This window comes from Poecilia reticulata, linkage group LG13 (assembly GCF_000633615.1).
Source record: "Poecilia reticulata strain Guanapo linkage group LG13, Guppy_female_1.0+MT, whole genome shotgun sequence".
Classification (NCBI taxonomy): Eukaryota; Metazoa; Chordata; class Actinopteri; order Cyprinodontiformes; family Poeciliidae; genus Poecilia; species Poecilia reticulata.
This window is the reverse complement of record NC_024343.1, coordinates 14,259,483-14,270,842: the sequence shown is the minus strand read 5'-3', so window position 1 is coordinate 14,270,842 and position 11,360 is coordinate 14,259,483.

The window sequence follows — 11,360 nt, the reverse complement described above, 5'->3', positions numbered from 1 at the left end:
AAAAGATAAAGAAACATTTTGACAGTTCCGGTAAAATCTGATAAGTGGATATGTTATGGTGATTTGCTGCTGCTGCTTTTTGGTAAATAGTAACAAAATTGGAAGTCTTGAAACAAACAAACAAAAAAACATTTTATGCAATGAGATTACCGTATGCACATATAGATGAACAGAATTTGAAAGATAATAGTTTTTTTCTCTATATGTAAATTCATGCTATGTTGGGAACATATTCGCAGGGTTTAATTTTGAAAAAAAAAACATGTTTTGAGCTGACTGGAATTAGCATTCAGAGGTGATACGAGGTGAAGATGTTGAGCATTTTGTGTTGTTTAAAAGGCTGTTGGCCTTGCTTTGGCCAGGAAACAGGTACATCCTTAGAACCAGACATGCGTCACTTTCTCCCTGGAGCCCAGATGGAAGAAAAGCCTAGACTGCTTCGCTTCATGTAGGAGGCTGTTCCCACATCTTCTTTCTTTCCTCCTTACATCTTTTTGTTTCATGTTTTTCTCTTGTCCTTTTTTTTTTCTTACCAGAGGCCATTTCTTCTAACTGCAGTTTTAGAATAAACAGCATTCTTTGTTTTCAGATTGCAATTGGTTGTTTGTTCATCTGCTGTTTCCTCAAATCTGTTGGGAACACACGTTTCACTTCCAAATATTTAATCCAGCTGCAACCATTTTAGACTTCCTCAATAACCTTAACATCCTATGCAAAGGTTTCTGCAGAGTCCATTCCACTGAAGCAGCTGTTCTCAAAGTTTTTAACGGCTTCTTGTATTGAACCGAAGGAGAATTTGCAGTATTTGTGAGCAGAGGCTGTCCCGGTCTGGCGTCTAGGACAACTCGGGATGCTTCGTTATTGGTCACTGAGAAATATTTCTTTTACATCATCTTTGGATGCTTTTAAGAATGGAGTTCAACAAGGTTTTGTTCTTGGCTGTATTTTTTTCTGTAGCATCTTTTTTGAGGTCATGTAGTTACATCTCATATTGCTGCTATGCTGACAACATACAATTTTTTCTGACATAAACTGAAGTGTTGGAAAAATTTCAGTGTAACAGAACAGATTGAATAGCATAAAATCCTGGTTCAGAGAAAAGAGGTTGATATTTGGGATCTGGAAAATCTTATATCTAAGGAAACTTGGATTCAGTTCATAAATTAAACTCAGACTTCACTGAGACTTTTTTCCCGTCTACTGATTACAGAACATTTCAAAATACTCAACCATCATGATCCCAGGTTGCGTTTGTTTTTTTTACTCTCATAAGAGGTGCAGCACATCGCATTCAGGTGAAAGCTCTCCATCTGTGGTTGTGGTAGCAAAACAGGTTTCCATGTCGTTAATGACTGTTACTGTGCAGATCTGCACTGATGGGTTGCTCCTCAAGACACTTCCCTCCGAGACTCAAAGGCTCCATCAGAACTCCACTTAACAAATTCCTCCATTCTTCTGATAACCTTTACTTATGCAGGATTTCCTCTGCTTGGTCAAACTCATATGTCTGACACGTTCTGTGCTCACCTTTCTGACCAACCTCCTCCACCCCAGGAATCTTAAAATAAAATGTGAATACTCAGAGTGAAACCAGCTCACTCCTTCTGGCTCCTGCTCATCTTCACATCTGGGATCGTGCTGCTCCCCTGTGCTCTGCTGAAGCGAAACACAAGTGAGACAATGTTCTTTGTACAAGTCGCAACATTATTCAACATCTTCAAGCCCTGGTTAACCACAATGTTTTCTCTCTTAGATCAAACTCCCCTCTCAAAAGAAGACGCTCTTTAGTGTGCTGAGACTTCACCCATAATTCACTTTGGTGTGATGAATCTGTTTTACTTGCCTCAGCCTGTCTTGTTTGGTTCTAAATATAAAGGAAATAAATATCCAGGATTTTTTTATTTCAAATATAAGGTAAGATTGCTGAGGAACCATGAGTTTATTGAGCCCAACTCTGTTACTGAGAAGAAATATATTTTTCAGACGGTAACAGTAACTTCTTCAAATTGTTATCCTTATTTTGTCAACGTTATTTTTCATGTCCGTGTCAACGTTGTGAGATTTGAAGTTAATAAAAGTGACTCCGTGACACTTTGAATTTGACTGATTTGGATTTAAGAACTGAGTCCAGTATTCTAGAATAAAAAAAAAAAACTCCACCGACATTGTAGTGATTAGTTCAAGAGGTTGCTGCTACACTTGCAGCTCAAAGACATGTTGGTAATAAAAAATATTGTGATGTTTTTAAAAAAGGTTTTAAATTTAACTTAAGAAGTTCTGTATATTCTGTTGTTTTTATGTGTTACGCTACTGTTTGAGGCTAAATGTGGTTCAGTTTTTATCAAATAGGTTCAAACTATAAACTTTCAATGCAGTCCCACAACCTTAACCCAGTGCACATTCCTCTTGGTACTTTATTTTTTTGTTAAATTGTTAAGATAAAATACTCTTCACCTTAACTTATTTTATTGGTATGTTTTATTTTTGAAGATTTCATAATACATACACACCATTTCCATTTGTTGTGATTCTGACCCTCACCTGGGCCGGTGACTGTCCACTGTGAGCGATCGCAACAAAAGTGAGCAGTGAGGTATTTGAGAGTCAATAAGCATGGATTAGACGGCCATAAATCCGGCTTCAGATCAAATCTCTGACAAGGCCTCTGGTCACCTTTTTAAACAGTTGGTAAGTAATTATAGATGCATGGATTTTGTGATGGAATAAAGCTTCCCATAAATCTAACCAAATGTGTGCGTGCTTTTTTTTTTTTTTTTTTTTTTTTTAGAAATAAAAGGTTCAGTTCCCTTTCACAACCTTGAAAGGAAATCCTTTTATATTCAACTTGAATGCAAGTCAAAGTCAAGCAGCATATTACTTTGATTTTTCCCTTGGTCATAATGACTTTAACAGCTGAGAACTCAATGTATAGGCACGACATATGTAGCTTGGTATATAAAATAAGCTCTCAGCATGTTTTTCTTTTTTTTTTTTTTCTTTTGTTCTGGCTGTCTGTCCTTGAGGTGATTGCTGCATGGCCCAGTCTTAATTAAAATCCTGAACTGATGTTTTGTGTTTGCCTTTTAATTTTGACTGAGATCAGACATCGAATCATCTCTTTTCATCGCACAATACCAAAATGTCCCTGTCCTTTCTCATAATCACTGAAAACCCTGAACCAGCAGGAAAATATCATTTGTGACTGAGGACGCTGCCAATCAGTTTCATCCGAGCTGCTTTTTTTGTGATAGATCTTTTTGATTAGGTCTGAGCCTCAGCCTGCCTGTTGAACAGCAATCAGACAGCAAGAGTCCCCTGGTAGCTAAACACACCAGCAGAGGATGGCAATGTCACAAATGTCGACTAATCCTCATCAAACCAGCAGAATCGAAATGTGAGATTGATTAAAACTCGTCGGTAAGAGGAGAATCATTACATTGTTTCATCTCACTCAAAAGACAGATTCTTTCATTTTGTCTTTAATTTTTCTGATGCTAAAAAAATGCTGTATATGCTGTAAGACAACTCCTTGTTACAACTCCTTGTTATAAATTTTATAAGAGCATTTTTTGCACGTTTGCTTATATGTCTGAAGTTGAAGTTACAGCATTTAAAAAAATCTTTTGATAAAGAAAAAAAAGAGTAAAGTGTAACTTTGTGGACCTGACCATTCCAATTCACTTTTTGGACGAAGAAAGGAATGACTGAACTCAGAGCTTTTAGTGCTGGGAATATTGATGACTAGAATTCAAAATACTGATACTGAACATCATCTTGCGACTGTGAGGAGTACATGCACCTGGAGCACATTTTATACAAAAATAATTATGAAACTTGAATAGTCATCTCTTTCAGAGATATCTACTAAGTTGCATGGCTCTCGACAAATTGTATTTCAAAGAGGAAATGCTGCAAGAGAATCTGAATTATAGAGGATGCTGAACCCTTTTTCTATTCCATACAATCAAAAATGCACTGAATTTTGTGGTTGTAATGTCACAAGCATGGACATTTTAAAGAGGTATGAATTCTTTTCCAAGGCATTGTGTGAAATGTTATGACACTGGCACAAGTGAAACGCAGTATAACACTGCTGATTTCCTATATATCCAGTAAGAACATATATTTATTTTCCAGAAATGAGCCTTCTTCAATAGGTACGTCCTATTTTGCTCAGTAATAGGATCTGTAAAAGTCACATGTTAAAACTGTCACATCCCATATGCATAACAGAAAGACTGTATGTGTGAACTTGAATCTAGTCAGGAAATGCAGGCATGTTCTGGGTGATTACCACAGATGGGTTCATGCACAGGAGGAAACACAGTTAATGGCAGGATGCGCCTCCAAAACTGTACTTCTCTATCCTTCCAAATGAGCTACATAAAGGAAATGGGTCACTTGAGCACAGACAGGCCATTAAAGTTGATTAGGCATCGTTTCCTTTGTCTTAAAATGCATTCTGTCACAAATGCTTGCAACTGTCAGAACAGTTAACAAAGATAAAACAAAGACAGGAGCCAGTGTCCGTGGTGGATTTAGTTATGGCTGACTGGGGCTGCCAGCGTTTTCCCATAGGCAGCACTGAGCGCCCACACAGAGTCATTCTGGAGGGTGTGCAAGCTGCCCAAAAGAAGAGATGTGAGAAAAAGCTTCTTGATCACAAATTTGTAGGTTTGTAGGGATGGCTTACAGCTTAAATTACAAAAAAAAAAAAAAAAAAGATGTCTGAATGACATAACAAGGGTACCTAATCAGGTGTCAAGTTTTAATTACCAAAATAGAAGATGTAAGATGGGACAAAGTGGAAGTTAGTGAATATTTTTATTTATTTTTTGGCTCTTGCACCTGATTCACTGAGTGAAAATAGCCTTTAAAAAATAAAAACCATCCTTTTTCACCTTCAGTTTCAGTAATCACATCAAATCTTTAGCAAAGATTTCTGTTAAGTATCTCATTCCAAAATGTACAAAAATGCATTTCAATAAGAGAGCTAATGATTTCAGCTGCCAAAATAAAAATTAACCATTTACTTTCTTTGCTAGAACAACAACCACCGTGTGTCAGAGACGCTTCACAGACATTTCACCATATGGGAATCTCACTATGGCCAGTTTTTCTCCTGAAAGGAAGGACAAAGAGAGCCATTACACTGAATTGTTCTGCTAATGATGTGAACACTTTGAGGATCCAAAATGGGATTTAGAAATTCACTTCACCCACCCAAGGTCACGGGTGTCTATATCTGCACAGCTAATGAGGCCACAGGCTATAGTCTCAGTGCTACTCACTTTGGCAGGCCACCCACACTTCAGACAGACATTTATTTTGTGGGTTTTATGGGAAAATTGCCAAACCCTTGGTATAGCTGGAAGGAACATATGCATCAAAATTATAAGCTTAAAAAAAATAAAATAAATCATCTTACTTCGTTTACAGTTATTCCAGCTGATGTCACCGCCGGTATACTGTGTTGGTCCCACCCTGATACTGACTCCTTCAACGTTTGGACTTCACTAAGCCCTTTGAAGAGGCGCTGTGGTATCTGGCTCTGAGATTTTAGCAGCTGATCCTTTAAATCTATGTGATTTGGAGCCTCCATAGATCTGACTTGCTTGTTAAGCACATCCTGAAGATGCTGGACTGGAAGGAGACTGGATCAATTTGGGGTGCAAGTCAACATATCAAAGTTGCTGCACTTCTCAAAACGTTCCTAAAAGGTGACTTACTTTGTGTAAAGGCTCATTTTTTCTGAAGGAGTCCACAAGTGTCAGGGAACACCACGTCCATGAGCAGTAAGACTTAGGTAAGGTGGTGCATCAGTAATATCCACATGGCTGGCAGGACTCAAAGGACTTTCCAAGCGGAACATTATCCTCTCACTGCAGTTGCCAAATTGTCTTCTTACTGTTATGTAAAATTGTGACTTGCACTCCCCAGGTAATTAATGCACACACATCATCAATGTGATGAAAAAGAAATTGGATTAATCGGGCTATCTCACCTTTTCATTGCTTGTGGTCCATTTCTGATGCTCACATGTTTATTATTGGCTCTCTCAGCTGTGGAATCGGATCTGCATGGGTATCGTGTCTAGACGTGTTGCATATAGGGTCCCCTGGCAGCCCTATATGCAACACGGTGTGATCCACTGTGCATTCTGACACTTTCTATTGGATCAGACCACACAGGCCAGCCTCTGCACCCCACATGCATAAGTCTCGACTGTCAAACTGTTCACCAATGTTCCTTCCTTGGACCAAGTTTGATAGAAACTGACAGGGGCTGCACAAACTATTTCACAGTTATCTATATTTCAGCGTCTGTAATGTCAAAATAGCTTGGATGACAGTAAATATGAACGGATTATACAATATATGCAATGCAAAGCATTTAAGCTACATATGTCAGTAATATATTTAGTGATGCTTTTTCATTTTAAACTGAGGAAAATATAAATGTGCGATAATTTATTCTGTTAAAAATCATTGAGAAACTACAGCTGGTATAACAGCCTGATTCCATAATGCACTGCAATTAACCTACTTTCAGCTCCAGCAGGAAGAGGAGTTTCAGGAAGGAAAGTCTGTAATGTCATGGGACCTTACAACCCAGGACTAAGACAACATTTGTTCTCTTCGCAGCATTGTTGGATCAGGAAAGGATCATATACTAGCAACCATTGCTAGTGAGGACGATATCGAGGACAAAGCCAAACCCAATTCTTTGTGTTTATTTAAGCTGCTTCATTGGCATTTCAAATGTACTTCACACTCGACCGTGACATTATTGCACCATGCTGCTGGTTCTATTTTTAGATTTTTACAGTTTTTACTACTAGTAGCATTAGTTGATTGTTACTGGTTTGGAGGGTTTGTTGATTACAGTGGAAAGAAACTGTGTGTATTTATTCCATACATGTTGCTGTTTAAACGCCGGTTTGTTCTATTCTGTTATTTCACAACTTAAGCCTTAGGTAGACATGTATAAACAATAACTAAGACTGATATATTTGGCTATTATTTCCCTGATAATCATGAGGTGCCCCACATTGGTCATTTTGATCTAAATTGCTAGTTTTATTAAAATTGATGTAAGCATTTATTTGTTGTTATTAGAGCCAAATCTAAACTCCTACTCCAACACAACACAACACAACGCAACACTATTGCATCATTTCTCTGCACACATGTGGAGAGCAGTTTCTTCTTTAATGACACATTCTTTTTGCATCTTGAAAGCCACGAGTTATCAATTATGGCCTCCTGGAATTTATTTAGTTAAATGTGTGTGAATGTTTCTTGGAATTAGAACCGCTGCATATACCGCTTCCGATATTGTAAAAGGCACTGAACATTGAAACAATGTGCATCAAACGCAGAACGTTTTTTTAAAGTCAGATGATGGAAAAAGCTGAGATTTTGTTTAGGAACTCAGTGATTGCAGGACATATTGTGACTTGAAGTTCGTCATGGAACAGATGGATGCTAGGTTCAAGTCTCCAGGTAGGTCTGTCAGACAGCTACCTTAAGCTAGCTGTCAGCATGTTGATAAGCAACAGAACTCGTATTTCTTTTTTAGCCTCCGTCTGTCTCTCTCCTTCCCTTCCCTCTCTTATCACCCAACAGCTTTGATGTTTCTGTCTTCCTCTCTTCATTTCTGTCCTCTATTCTAATCCACTTAGCCAAGCCCCCACCCTCTGGTGTCTAACTTTTCTCTCTGGCCCTCCCTATCTGTCTCATTTCTTTGCTCACAGCACATTTCAGGTGAAACTTTCCAAATTAAGAGCTTGCTGTACTTAGCTCCTACCTTCCTCCTATTCTCCCCTCCCATGCAAGCTGATTAGAAGCTACTTCTATTCAGCTTTGTCATTCAACCTTCTTCTGCCAGTATATATTGAGAGAAATCACCCTGAGAGAGCAAAAAAAAAAAAAAAAATCATAATATCACAAATAACAGCTGAGCAGGCAGAATTAAGAAGAAAGATAAAGTATGCAGAAAATAAAGAATGAATGGACCGAGGAAAGACAGGAGATTAGACACAAAATTTAAGCTGTGAAGGCACTGGTAATAAGTGTGCAGTCAAAACAACAGAACGAAGAACAAAAGAAACACAGACTTCAAAATTAATAGGGAAAGAAGGAAGTGGCGCACAACTCTTTATGTTCAACTTAAGTAGGCTCAAACAGAAACAAAGAACAGCTAAAAAGTTTTGGAGAGTCAATATGAAAGACTTTAAACAGAACGAAAATTGTAATCAGGTTACAGTTTTCTACATGCTCTCTGAGAGGTCAGTTATTTTTCTTCTACTTCACAATTATGTGCTACTTTGTGTTGCTCTAAAATGAAACCCAAAAGTTTGTGTTTGTAACACGACAAAATTGGTGAAAAAGACAAACAAAAAAAAACTCAAGCGGCATGAACGCCACACAGTAAGCAGATGTTTAAGAAGCCGAAATATTGTTGAAAGCGATAAACCGGATGTGCAAAATGTGTCAACGGAGGCTTTGGCGGACAAACTCTGAGATGTGCAAACATGGAGACACAGAGCAGGTAAACAGGAGAGAAGGAGACAGGCTCATTGAAAGACACAGGCAGAGAGGAACAGATGGATGGAAGATGCACACAGCATATCTTTAAAATGTTCTCTTCGTCACACATGCTTTACAGGAGCAGGAGTGCAGGCAGGCAATCCAGTGCTTACCCAAAGAGTCCAGGCCGAGTGCCACCAGGAGCCAGGGAGAAGCAGCGGGCGCCTTCTGGGTGCTTACGCAGACAGAAACATCCACACATGCAGATCCACATGGGCAGAGTAAGTGGGGGGGAACAGCCCTGACATCTGTTATTGGCTACACTTCAGGCAAATCTACTTATTCCACACAGGAACAGAATTCAAATGTTATTTCTACAGTGTCAAACTATACATTCGTCACTATGGTAAACAACAGCCACAGCTGAAAAAAAAAAAAAAAAATGAAACACTTGAAGAAATTCCTAAGATGTGAAAGTTTTTTTGCCTAGCAAGAGCCGCAGATGCTCATAACATTTTGCGGTGGAGAGGTGAAGCGTTACAGCTACCAGGGCTTACGAATAGACTTTTCAGGGATGCTTTTACAAAAGAACGGTTTGAGGTTGCTCATTGCTCATAATGCAGTGACCATGTTCCCTGTGGAGGGACAGAATCTGAGGATTTAAAGGACTGCAAGTCTATTAACTTGGCAGAGGTGGTGGTTGTAGTTGAAAAGCTCCCCAATTGCAGGATGCCAGGAGAGGAAAAGTTTGGTCCTGTGATGCTGGAGGCTCAGGGCATTGTTGGTTGCCATGGGTGACGTGTCTCTTTAATGTCTCACGGAGGAACGGGACAACGCCGAGTGGAGTGGCAGGTTGAGAGTTTTTAAGAAAAGGGGCCCAAAGGGAACGATCCAACTATCAAGGGATTCCACTTCACAGCATCCCTGGAGAACCTCAGACAACCTACAATTGTTTCTGAGCGACTCCCCTCCCACAGCTCAGCACAGGTTGATGGGAAAATCACAACATATTTTGGTCAACATGTTCAACTAGATGTGGATCCTTTTGAAATAGGCTTTTAAGCTGTTTTAGAAGAAAAAAGAACATTCATGTTTAATTAACATTTTAACTTAAGAAATGAGGCCCGTCAAATTTGTCAAATATGTGTGTGTACATAAGTTGCACACACGCAACTGATTTAAAGAAAGGATGTGTTTAAAAATAATCTGAATATATTTTAAGCTTTTTCCTGAAGAGTCAATGATAGTAGAGTTGTGTTTTGATAGGCAGCACAGTTTACTCTACCCTTGGTGCTTCAGCAGTGACCCAATTTCAATATAGATCATTAAAGCTTCGTTTTGGAATTCAGGGCTAAATTAAGGGATACAGGGGGGAATCCTTATAAGTAAAAGTCACATAGGAAATTATTACCCAGATAAGCTGCAGCTGTAATTGTGCTCCAGGCTCCAACGCTTATGTCTTAGCATCTTAAAAGCGTTGTCAAACTAGACAACTCTACTATGCCGCACCACACTACGCTGTATGTGAACCGCCGTCCTTTATACCTCTGTTTGTCACACCTTCTGTGAAGTGAAAGGAGGACAACTTCTGTACTCTTTTTATGCCTTGTGCTCTAATATGGCTCACTTACTCAAATCAAATTGCCCGACATCTACTCACTCTCTATTACCATACGCTTGAAGGTGTACCATTCTGCTTTGCCTTTCTTTTTCCCCCCGCTCATCTCTCTTTTATCATAGTTCTTGCTCTTATTGGGGGAAAATGTATTCACCGTACAATAAAAATGACATGAGAATAGGAAGGAAGAGGTTTAGGAATAAAATGAAGAGGGAAAAGTGGGCTACACGGCTTTCTTAAATGATAAGATTTTTGCGTCAATTCCTTATTTTTATTGGTCTGGTATAATGTTCTAATTATATATATTGTGTTTTCATTGTCTTTAACAAGAAAACATCAAGATAATAAAAAAAACAAGGACTTGAAAACATTAGCCTGTGTGTAATCAATATGTTTTATTATGTGAACAACATTACTAAAATTTATGAACATTTCCATAACATTCCAATTTAATGAACATAGTTGGCTGACCAAACGTCCTCTTTTCCCCACAAATGTCCGCTTTTCACTTTCTTTCCGGGTCAGAGTTGTGACTTTTTTTGATTAATGAAAATGTCTGGGTTTGTGGTGTTTTGCAGTGAGCCAGTAGGCATACTGGCATTGACTGGTGCGATGCATGAAGTATGTCGGCATGTCGTCCCTCTTCAAACTGCAGCTGGTTCATCTGCTCACAGACAGACCGTTGTTTTTGTAGTGCCTAAATCTAGCAAAGTGGAGTAAAGGAGAAAACCTCAAATGCTGGATGAGGGTGATTATCAGCATTGACTAACCTTTAAAACTAAACAAAGCCTCTCAAAAGTAAATCTTTTAGATTGTAATCCTTTCTCCTAATGCAGCACTCTTCAAACCACTGACCTTTTCACCATTAAGTGCCCCCTAGTGACATTTTCTCAAAGTGACATGAAGCAGCATTCGTGGCTCTGAGCAATACGTTTATAAACCACCGTTTTTGTAGAAAAATACAAAGACATGAAAAGTAACCACACAAAAAGCTGCTATTAGGATACAATAAATACCTCCACCTTGTGCAATAAACATATTGCATATAGCCTACTGTAGAAATAAGACATGATGTACCACATCTGAGATTACAGTGAGTGGGAGCAATTTCCATTGTTGGTTCCCTTTTTACCCAGTAAGGGGTACAGCATGCATTTTAATTCTTTTCATATGGCTTGAAATAAATAAAACCAACAACAAAAAAAGTGATT